Genomic DNA, 11,308 nt, shown 5'->3' with positions numbered 1-11,308 from the left:
TGCCGTAGTGGAGGGCTCCGGAATAATTTCAACCACCTGGGGATCTTTAACGTGCACTGACATCGCACAGCACACGGGCGCCTTAGCGTTTTTCCTCCATAAAAACACAGCCGCCGCGGTCGGGTTCGAACCATCGATACTGAAGCACCTGAGCTGGGTCAGCGGAAATAAAGGATAGCAGGCAGAATGGAGAAATGATATGAAAGAGGTGAGGGGACAGAAAGAGAGGATAGGGGGAGAAGTAATATGTACAAACTATTTACACAATAAGAAATGTGTCCAGGTTGTGCGCGTGATTAGTTCATTTTAGAGGAATTAAAACACACGCGCACAGCACTGTGTTGGCTACAACTGGAGTGGGGGGCGTCCAGTTATTAATCGTTCGAGGTAGAACTCGCGGAGCGTTCGGTCACTGCTTGTAACTACCTGACGGAGAACAGGCGGGACGTCAAGCCCGTGTGTTTGAGGAATGCGCAGAGGCTCACCAAAGTTCGCTCACGAGTGCGCGCACTGCCCTGCGGCCACAATTATAGCGTCTTGATGGAGTCTGGCAGTATGCCCTGCGCCCTATACGCCGCGAGCATATCGCGACGAGCATCGGCGAACGCGGCACAGTGAAGGAGCAGGTGTTCTAGTGTTTTCACTGCACCGCATCCGTTACACACATCACTCGTCGCGATTCCGTGACGCACCCGTCGTTTCCCGGGCCACATGCAGCCAATGCGCGCGCGGAGGATCATTGCACGTTGTGACCGTGTAAGTGCGCGACAGCCGGTGATACTGTCGATGCGCTCACCTCCTGCGATGCGTGGTTCGGGGTGCTGCTTTCGGAGATGGTCGTGGATGGCCGCACGCACGTCATCCAGCGCCAGGGGCAGATCGCTGGCAGGTAGTTGGTGTGCAGCGGTCGCGAGGTCGTCAGCTTCTTCGTTGCCGGCGATGCCGCAGTGACCGGGCACCCACTGTGCACGCACGGCACATCCTCTCTGCGCGAGGCGCTCGATGCGCGAGCGAATTTCCCGCACTAGTGGGGTACCGCGGCCGTTAGACTGCAGGCGGCTGAGGGCGGCGCGGGAGTCGCACAGCACAGCCCTCCTGGGCGGCGCGGAAGGCCGAGGGTGAGCAGCAGGTCCAGCCCGAGCTGGATCCCCATCAACTCCGCCGTGGTGGAGGAGCCCAGGAAGGTTGCGAGTTGCTGGCTGTGCAGACGCACGGCGGGGATGGTAGCCGCCGCTGCAAGGGAGCAGCTGTCGCGGGCCACTGAGCCGTCGGTGTACACGAGGAGATCGTCCTGGAGCTGCTCGTGTATGACGGCTCCGGCCAGCTGCTGCACAGCACAGAGGGGTGTGCTCCGCTTTCCCGCGATGCCGACGATCTCTCCCTGTACCTCCGAGGCAGTAGGCCAGGGCGCGCAGGAGCCGTAGGGGGGTGGGCTTTGTGTCAATTGCTCATACTCGAGCAGCGCCGTGCCCATTGGTGAGCGCGGGTGCGAGCGCATATGCTGCAGCAGCGAGCCGCCGTCCGGTGCACGGTGTAGCCGGTCGATATGTGATTCAGTGCCTGCATGCGCGCTGCTTGGAGCTCAAGTCGCCACGCTCCTGCCTCGGCCAACGTTGCGGCGCACTGCGAGTTTTTGGGCATGCCTAGGCACACGCGCAGGGACTTGCGGTGCTGGAGCTCGAGTTTCTTCCAGCACGGCTCGCGCACCGTGACGAGCGGCAGCGCATAGAGAACCGCCCCCAAAGCTGCGGCATTGTATAGCCGCAGCACGGCTTGCTGGGAGATGCCCTGGCCTCGAGCGGTGAGCTTGTGCACGGCGGCGGTGATCCTCTTCATCTGCAGACAGGCCTTGGTCGCCGCGGCGCCAGTCGATGTCCAGGCCAAGGTTGCGGGGGTATCTGCCTGCTACCGTGTCCACCGCAGTCGCTAATTCGCAGGTAGTTGAGGCGTCTGTTCTAAGCATGACGACTATATCTAAACGCTTTTAGGAAGTCATTACGCAACAGCTGGCACAAACTGAGCACCACCTCCCTCGAGTGTTACCACGAATGCAAGGCGAAGGCAACTAAAGGTATGTGCTTGGCTCGTGATGCACGTGAGGAATTATGCAACCTTTGATAAAGCCGATGCCTCGCGGCATTGGTTGTAGACAGAGCGTGCGTCAGACAGCAGACATAGCTTCGTAAGTGTTTACTCCAAAATCCGTACACCATTTTTATTCTGCTTGCTTTTCAGACGTTCTACCTAACAGCTAAATTAACAGGCTAACGTGTTCGTTTACAAGCCAATCTCTTATGTGTGCGGGCTAATATGCGTAATTCAAATAAAGTGTGTAGTTGAGGAGTAGTTAAGCTCACAATGGAGCTCGCTTTTGTGTGTTCAAAAGCCTGGCCTGGAGGAACGGCTGCAGCAACAAGCTGGATTTCATTGGCGATATAGGTAACTTCGGTTTCGTTGCACACCGTAAAATATCATACTTTTTTCAACCACATTGTGCCCGTTAACGCCGAACACATGTTGTCGGTGCAATATTTAAGAGAAAAAAATAGAGCCGCTTATGGACAAGATCAGAGCGTGGCTGACTCGATCGGCCGAAGCGTCAGCTGTGCAGGCGTTAAGTGAACTGCGACACCGCAGTCCCGGGCAGAAGTTAAATGAAGTCATCCTCGGCAGGTATATATGGATAGGGTTGCCAATTATGCCGTATATTGGGCACAGTAGCGACTACTATTTGTCGCACATTCTTAAATGCTTATATATATGAATGCGCTTACGCAATGGTTTGTAATAAAATGCTTTGTATTGCATTATATAAGCACTTTGAGCGGTAAAGAGAGTCAAGAGCCCCAAAAGACACCGCATTTCAGGTACTTCGTTCACAAATCATGGGTCAATACATTTTTTCAGGATTGATCCTGAATTCCTAGACCAATTCCTTTCAAACGAGTGCACTACAGATGCTGTAACACCCATTATTGTTGAGAAACCATGGCGCACGTCTACAACTCTTACATCTCAGAAGTGATCACAGCACACTGCAAGAAGTAATACCACTTGTGTATTTAAAGCAGGCAAAAGCAGCTCGCGTGCCCAGAAATGGATATTATAGTGCAGTAAGGAAAATACACGTTTATAAAAGTACTCCTAAGAATTTTTCGGCTTTTTGTATATCCACTGTATGTGATTTTGTACCGTTTTATCCGATTACATAGAGGCTTTTTATAAAACTGCTATATTTGCTGCGGAGCACCGCTTTTGAGTTTGGTTGCTTAGCTAGGCGGTGAATTCGGTGAATAATAAATTATCAGTTACCCCACGTGCAATTACGATCTGTACTGACCTTCTGGATAAACTTAATCGCTCTAAATACCAAGCGTCCCAGCTATCGTAGATTAAAAATTTACTGAGGCAAGATGGGTGGAGGCAATTTCTACCACGTTTTTTACATTGTATGTATGCACTCAAAGTATTTTCTAAATTGGTGGTTCATGGTTTCGAGAGTTTAACGCTCCAAAGCTACTCACGCTATGAGGGACACCGTAGGGGCTCCGGATAATTTCGGGCACCTGGGGTTCTTTATCGTGCACCGACATCGCACAGCACATGGGACTTTAGCATTTCGCCTCCATCGAAATGCTACCGCCGCGGCCAGGATCGAACCCACGACTTTCCGGCCAGCAGCCGAGCACCACAACCACTAAGCTACCGCGACGGTTGTATTTTTTTGTCAATTTTAATAACAAAAGAAAATAGAAAATCAACTTTTTAACTATTGCGTTTTCCGGCGACAATTCTGGCACCAAACTGCAGAGCGGGCCAAAGAACGTCTAATTGATTACTTTTTTTTATTTTGATGTGCGCTATAGATAAGTTTTTTTTTTCGCGCTGAAAAGAAAGCGCGCGAAATATGAAAAAATCTCACGTGACCATGCTCATACACGCCGTGACAGCAGCGCTCTCAAATGAAGAATTCGTGAACGTAGCATCATTCGATGGTGCCGCCAATGTGACGAGGCGGAAACAATCAAGGGGGCTCTGGAGGTGAAATTGAAAGCAGCACCTGTGAGCCGGCCGCGTTCAGTGCGGAAGAGACAGCTGCCAAATTATGCCAAATTAGCCCAATTATGTCGAGCCACAGCACCGAGGGTAATTGCACTTTCCAAATTCTAGAAAACTGATATGGCTATTACTAACGACCGGCTGCAAATCTCTAGTTACAACTAGGTGTCTAACTGTATTAACTAAGAAGTTAATTATCAAAAATTAGTTAACCGGCTATCTAGTTAACTTTACTCACCTGTTTTCTGATGTCGGTCGCAGAAGCCCTCTTCATAACTCAAAAAGGGTATTTTTAAAAATTAGTGCCTGGCTTCCCTGAAACACTTTTTCTTCTGTGTTTCCACAAAATGAACGGACATTGTCGGAATATTATACCTTCAACGAAACCAAAGAATAGTAGGAAGCCATGCAGGTATTCTATAGCTCATCACCTCATCACGCACTGGCGTGCCAAGCACTAGGCCCCGGCGCTTGCACAAGCGTCACTATACGTAACTCTGCCAGAGCATATACACACGCGCGTTTCCTTTTCTCAAAACTGCACATGCGCTGTCCGTGGGTTTCACGCACGAAGCGATCACTTCTCGACACGTTCTGCGCGGGTCTCCCGTCGATAGATCAATACGAAGACCATCCTACAAGTGGCCCTGTTGATCTTAATCCGCCCACGGATACGCTCACATCGGGCCGACCTTCATCTCGCCGTAGGGGGGCGACGGCGCGGCGCGGTTTCCTGATTTCAGCCCAGGCGGCGGCCGATTCGAGCAGCGCTCCGAAGTCACACACACGCGCGCACACACGCGCACACACACACACACGCACACACACACACGCGCGCGCACACACACACACACACGCGCGCGCACACACGCACACACACACACACACACACGCACGCACACACGCACACATACGCACGCACGCACGCACACGCACGCACACACACACACACTAGCAGACAAGGCAAATGAAATGAGGGGCTCGTTTGACAAACATATTAAGGAAGCCAACAATCACCGAAACCAAGGTGCATTGGGGAATTTTTTCTATTTTTTTTAATTTCTAATGCCAATCACTTGGTTTAAAGAAAATTGCACCCGCATGGGCGGGTGGCCATGCTTCAGATTGATCTCGAAAAAGCTTTTGATTGTGTTTCTCATGAAATCTTGTTTTCCGTTTTAGACCATGTGAATGTCGGTTCAGTTATCCGCGAGGGTGTAGCCCTGGCGTATCGAAACTGCACGACAAGATTGTTAACAAGTGCCTGGGGGCCCCCATTAGCGTGCAGCGTTCGGTGCGTCAGGGCTGCCCCCTCAGCCCTCTCTTATTTTGTATTTACATCGAAACACTGTGTAAGAAAATAATAGAAGACAATAGTATTAATGTCTTTAGGTTGCAAGCTGCTGAAGTTAAGCTGCTGGCGTATGCTGACGACGTTGCTGTATTCACGGTTGATCAGGGGAGCATAAGCGAAGCTGTCGGGCGTGTACGCGAGTTCAGCGAAGTCACCGGTAGCGGGGTTAATTGGTCCAAATGCCTCGGACTCTGGCATGGATGGTGGCCGTCCCACCCCGACCATTTTGCCAACGTACCGTGAGCGACGACACCGGGCAAGTATTTGGGTGTTCCGCTCGATGCTTATCGCGAAAGCGAGGAGTATTGGAAACAGCAAACGAAAGAAGCACGTGACAGAGCTGGAAAATGGAAAGGCACCAATCTCTCCATTTTCGCCAGAGCTACAGTCTGCAACCTGTTTTTTATTAGCAAGCTCTGGTATGTGATGCAGGTTTTGCATTGCTCTCGGGTGCACATTCAGAAGTTACACCGGATTTTTGCCGTCTTTATATGGGCTTCCGAATGGGAACGTTGCAGCCGAACGAACCTGTTCCGGCGGGTAAAAGACGGTGGGTTGGGGCTAGGGCACCTCTTTTTAAGGCAGCTGGTGAACCGTTTTTTTGTTTTTTCGCGACGTCTCAGACCCGTTCTTGCGCACCGTGTGCCAGGTGAGGCTGCGGCGATTGCTGCCCGAGTTTGTTGTTACCACAGAAGAGCTCTCGGGTGGAATTTTTGGTTACTACAAAGAGATTGTAGCAAGTGTTAGGTTTCTTTCAACGCGTTTTTCTAGCGATTATTTGTATAAAACTAAAAGAAAGAAGTTGTACCATGATCTTTGTGATATTGTTTTCCCAGAGCCTATGTACAGGGCCTTGTACAGTGGAGGTCCTGGAGCTGATGTTTTAAAAAGGGTAAAGAAAATGCAGGTGCCACCAGGAGTAAAGACCTTCTTTTTTAAATTACACACCGGGACACTCCCAGTTAAAAAGTTTTTGGAAGGAAAGGATTTCCTTTTACCGTGGGGATCGAACTGCTTAATTTGTAAACAGCCCGAAACAATAGACCATGTTTTTTTGCATTGCTGGGAAGGGGTTTATTTTTGGGATGTGTTACAAAGGACAATAAAGAAAGAGCTACCACTTGACGCGCAGGGAATTCGTTATTTAAGCACAGACAATGAGGATGGGGTACCATTTGATCTCATAATGCTCTTGGGCCTCCACTGTATATGGCGCTCCAGAATGGCAGGCTATTATTGTGACAAAGACGCACGACCTGCCCGAATTTATTTTCGGGAAAGAATGGACTGCTTTCTGGCCATCCAGAAAGCAGCTGCGGAGCCTCCCGAGTGGCTCTCGAGGCTAGAGCCGCTCTGTATGCTTCGTGAATTTTAGAATGACGAAGCCAGACTCATGCTGGCTGACCACGACAGTCTTTTTTGTACATAGTGTTTTGTGTGTTTTTTGTTGATTGTTTTTTTTGGTTAAATGTTATGAGCCAAAGCCAGGCAATAAAGAAAAAAAGAAAGAGAGAAGGAAAGAAAGAAAGAAAGAGAGAAGGAAAGATAGGAAGAAAGAAGGAAAGAAAGAAAGAAAGGAAGGAAGAAAGAAAGAGAGAAGGAAAGATAGGAAGAAAGAAGGAAAGAAAGAGAGAAGGAAAGAAAGGAAGAAAGAAAGAAGGAAAGAAAGAGAGAAGGAAAGATAGGAAGAAAGAAAGAAGGAAAGAAAGAAAGAGAGAGAGAGAGGGAAAGATAGAAAGAAAGAAAGAAGGAAAGAAAGAAAGAAAGAAAGAAGTAAAGATAGGAAGAAAGAGAGAAGGAAAGAAAGAAAGAAAGAAAGAAAGAGAGAAGGAAAGATAGGAAGAAAGAAAGAGAGAAGGAAAGATAGGAAGAAAGAAAGAAGGAAAGAGAGAAGGAAAGATAGGAAGAAAGAAAGAAGGAAAGAAGGAAAGAAAGAAAGAGAGAAGTAAAGATAGGAAGAAAGAGAGAAGGAAAGAAAGAAAGAGAGAGAGAAGGAAAGATATGAAGAAAGAGAGAAGAAAAGAAAGAGAGAAGGAAAGATAGGAAGAAAGAAAGAAGGAAAGAAAGTAAGAAAGAAAGAGAGAAGGAAAGATAGGAAGAAAGAAAGAAGGAAAGAAAGAGAGAAGGAAAGATAGGAAGAAAGAAAGAAGGAAAGAAAGAAAGAGAGAGAGAAGGAAAGATAGAAAGAAAGAAGGAAAGAAAGAAAGAGAGAAGTAAAGATAGGAAGAAAGAGAGAAGGAAAGAAAGAAAGAAAGAAAGAGAGAAGGAAAGATAGGAAGAAAGAAAGAGAGAAGGAAAGATAGGAAGAAAGAAAGAAGGAAAGAGAGAAGGAAAGATAGGAAGAAAGAAAGAAGGAAAGAAGGAAAGAAAGAGAGAAGTAAAGATAGGAAGAAAGAGAGAAGGAAAGAAAGAGAGAGAGAAGGAAAGATAGGAAGAAAGAGAGAAGGAAAGAAAGAGAGAAGGAAAGATAGGAAGAAAGAGAGAAGGAAAGAAAGCAAGAAAGAAAGAGAGAAGGAAAGATAGGAAGAAAGAAAGAAGGAAAGAAAGAGAGAAGGAAAGATAGGAAGAAAGAAAGAAGGAAAGAGAGAAGGAAAGATAGGAAGAAAGAAAGAAGGAAAGAAAGAAAGAGAGGAGGAAAGATAGGAAGAAAGAAAGAAGGAAAGAAAGAGAGAAGTAAAGATAGGAAGAAAGAGAGAAGGAAAGAAAGAAAGGAAGAAAGAGAGAAGGAAAGATAGGAAGAAAGAAGGAAAGAAAGAAAGAGAGAAGTAAAGATAGGAAGAGAGAAGGAAAGAAATAAAGAAAGAAAGAGAGAAGGAAAGATAGGAAGAAAGAAAGAAGGAAAGAAAGAAAGAAAGAGAGAAGGAAAGAAAGAAAGAGAGAGAAGGAAAGATAGGAAGAAAGAAAGAAGGAAAGAGAGAGAGAAGGAAAGATAGGAAGAAAGAAGGAAAGGAAGGAAGAAAGAGAGAAGGAAAGATAGGAAGTAAGAAGGAAAGAAAGAAAGAAAGAAAGAGAGAGAAGGAAAGATAGGAAGAAAGAGAGAAGGAAAGAAAGAAAGAGAGAAGGAAAGATAGGAAGAAAGAAAGAAGGAAAGAAAGCAAGAAAGAAAGAAAGAAAGAGAGAAGGAAAGATAGGAAAAAAGAAAGAAGGAAAGAAAGAGAGAAGGAAAGATAGGAAGAAAGAAGGAAAGAGAGAAGGAAAGATAGGAAGAAAGAAAGAAGGAAAGAAAGAAAGAGAGAGAGAAGGAACGATAGGAAGAAAGAAATAAGGAAAGAAAGAGAGAAGGAAAGATAGGAAGAAAGAAAGAAGGAAAGAGAGAAGGAAAGATAGGAAGAAAGAAAGAAGGAAAGAAAGAAAGAAAGAGAGAGGGAAAGATAGGAAGAAAGAAAGAAGGAAAGAAAGAAAGAGAGAAGTAAAGATAGGAAGAGAGAAGGAAAGAAAGAAAGAAAGAGAGAGAGAAGGAAAGATAGGAAGAAAGAGAGAAGGAAAGGAAGAAAGAAAGAAAGAAGGGAAGATAGGAAGAAAGAAAGAAGGAAAGAAAGAAAGGAAGAAAGAAAGGAAGAGAGAAGGAAAGATAGGAAGAAAGAAAGAAGGAAAGAGAGAAGGAAAGATAGGATGAAAGAAAGAAGGAAAGAAAGCAAGAAAGAAAGAAAGAGAGAAGGAAAGATAGGAAGAAAGAAAGAAGGAAAGAAAGAGAGAAGGAAAGATAGGAAGAAAGAAAGAAGGAAAGAGAGAAGGAAAGATAGGAAGAAAGAAAGAAGGAAAGAAAGAAAGAAAGAGAGAAGGAAAGATATGAAGAAAGAAAGAAGGAAAGAAAGAAAGAGAGAAGTAAAGATAGGAAGAAAGAAAGAAGGAAAGAAAGAAAGAAGTAAAGATAGGAAGAAAGAGAGAAGGAAAGAAAGAAAGAAAGAAGGAAAGATAGGAAGAAAGAAAGAAGGAAAGAAAGAAAGAAAGGAAGGAAGAAAGCAAAAAAGAAAGAAAGAGAGAAGGAAAGATAGGAAGAAAGAGAGAAGGAAAGAAAGAAAGAAGGAAAGATAGGAAGAAAGAAAGAAGGAAAGAAAGAAAGAAAGCAAGAAAGAAAGAAAGAGAGAAAGAGAGAAGGAAAGATAGGAAGAAAGAGAGAAGGAAAGAAAGAAAGAAAGAAAGGAAGAAAGAAAGGAAGAAAGAAAGGAAAAACACCCAGCTGAACCTCTCCTCGCATAAAGGAAAAGAAGGAAGAATCGGATGCTAGCTGGGAGACGGTCTCCACATAGCCTGCCAACCAAAGTGTTTTGCACAGACGCAAAGCGACCAGTGGGCTGACGCGGTTTTATGAGAATGGGTCCGCCTACGGCGGGCGTAATCGCATTATTTCGTCCTCTCTACCGCTGTGAATTACTTCATGTGAAGTTCAGTGCAGTGCGCGATCGAGGATGTGACATCGTTATCCAGTGGGTACCGTCCCACATCGGCCTCCCTGGAAACGAGGCTGCTGACAATCTAGCCAAGGAGGCTCACAACAGCAGTGCTGTGCCCTTGAGTATCTGTGTGTCCAGCTAGCGTCATCCAGACCCTCGTGTGGCAAACCGCCCCGCACCATCACGCTCAAGGACTTTTGCCCTAAGGCACGCTCAGTTCTGCTCCGAATTCGCATTGGATGTGCATGGACGGCAGACGGACGCCAACGCATCCGATCGAGGTGAGGGCGATGACCTGTGTCGTGAGTGCGGTGATGTGGAAACGGTCGAACATTTGCTTTGTGTGCGCCCCGCGTTTTCCAATCCACGTGCCACGCTCATCGGTGCATACCGCGAACTTGGCCTCCCCTCTGCCACTGTGGGAGACCTAACTTTTCCGAACTCTACACCTAGCAACTGACGCAGTGCTCTCTGCTCCCTTGTCCTCTTCATACATGAAGCGGGCTTCTACGATCGCATCTAACAACATTTAAACTGCCGTGCCCTACTTTCACGTGTGTGTGCACCGCAATTACAGCTTTTGGCCTGCCCACATGTAGTGCTCCTCGCTATACACCGTGGCATCGCCGCCTCATCCCGCTGGCCTTTTTGTGCCCGTGACTGCCCTTGTGCCCCTCTGTGTGGACCACATTCAGTGAAGGGAGCTTGGCCCTGCATTCCCAGTGTTTGTGCATTGTTCCCGTGCGCCCCACTTCTGGGAGCCCCCCCCCCCTCGTCTCCTGCGATCCCCCTTTCCCCTCTCCCATAATTTCCATACCACTTCCGAGCGCAGCCCAGTTGCGGTAACCCCTAGCAATAAAAGAGGCAGTTACCGGGCTGCGCATTCCTCCTCTTACCACTACTCTCCCCCTCACCGAACCCCCCAAGAATCACACACTCTCCACCGCTGCGGCATCCAGGATCGAGGAGTCCTCCTGGCGAACCAAGGCGTAGCGGGAAGAACGAAACAGGGCGTCCCGGAAGCGACGAGCAAAAACCAAAGAAAAGAAACCCCCGCGCTCCGTCCTTTTATCTTCTCTTTCTTTCATTCCCTCCCCTGCTCCACCTTCAAAAAAAGAAGCACGAAAGAGCAAAACAAAAGGAGGAAAGTGCTACGCACAGGCAGGTGAAAAAAAAAGAAATGTAAAAACACCACTGACAAAAAAAAAGGAGAGCAAGGCGAGCGACCGGCTAAACGCAGGCGTTTTTCCTGTAGAGCGCCGCGCCGTCATCAGCTTCGTCCGGTCGCCTCCGCCGGTCGCAGACAAACGAGGCGAGCGGGGGCTCCGTGGGCGATCGCCGCGGTCGGTCGGCCGATCGGGCGCGAGCTGCCCGGCGGAAGGGACGCGACGTGCACGCCATCCGCTTTGTGGACGAGGATCAGGGCGGTGGGCTGCGGGCACGCGATTGAGGAGCAGAGAGCCGGGGTATGCTAAGCGGGCCTGTAGCAGCAGTAGGTGCC

Source organism: Amblyomma americanum, chromosome 1, assembly GCF_052857255.1.
Source record: "Amblyomma americanum isolate KBUSLIRL-KWMA chromosome 1, ASM5285725v1, whole genome shotgun sequence".
Taxonomy (NCBI): Eukaryota; Metazoa; Arthropoda; class Arachnida; order Ixodida; family Ixodidae; genus Amblyomma; species Amblyomma americanum.
This window is presented reverse-complemented; position numbering follows the sequence as displayed.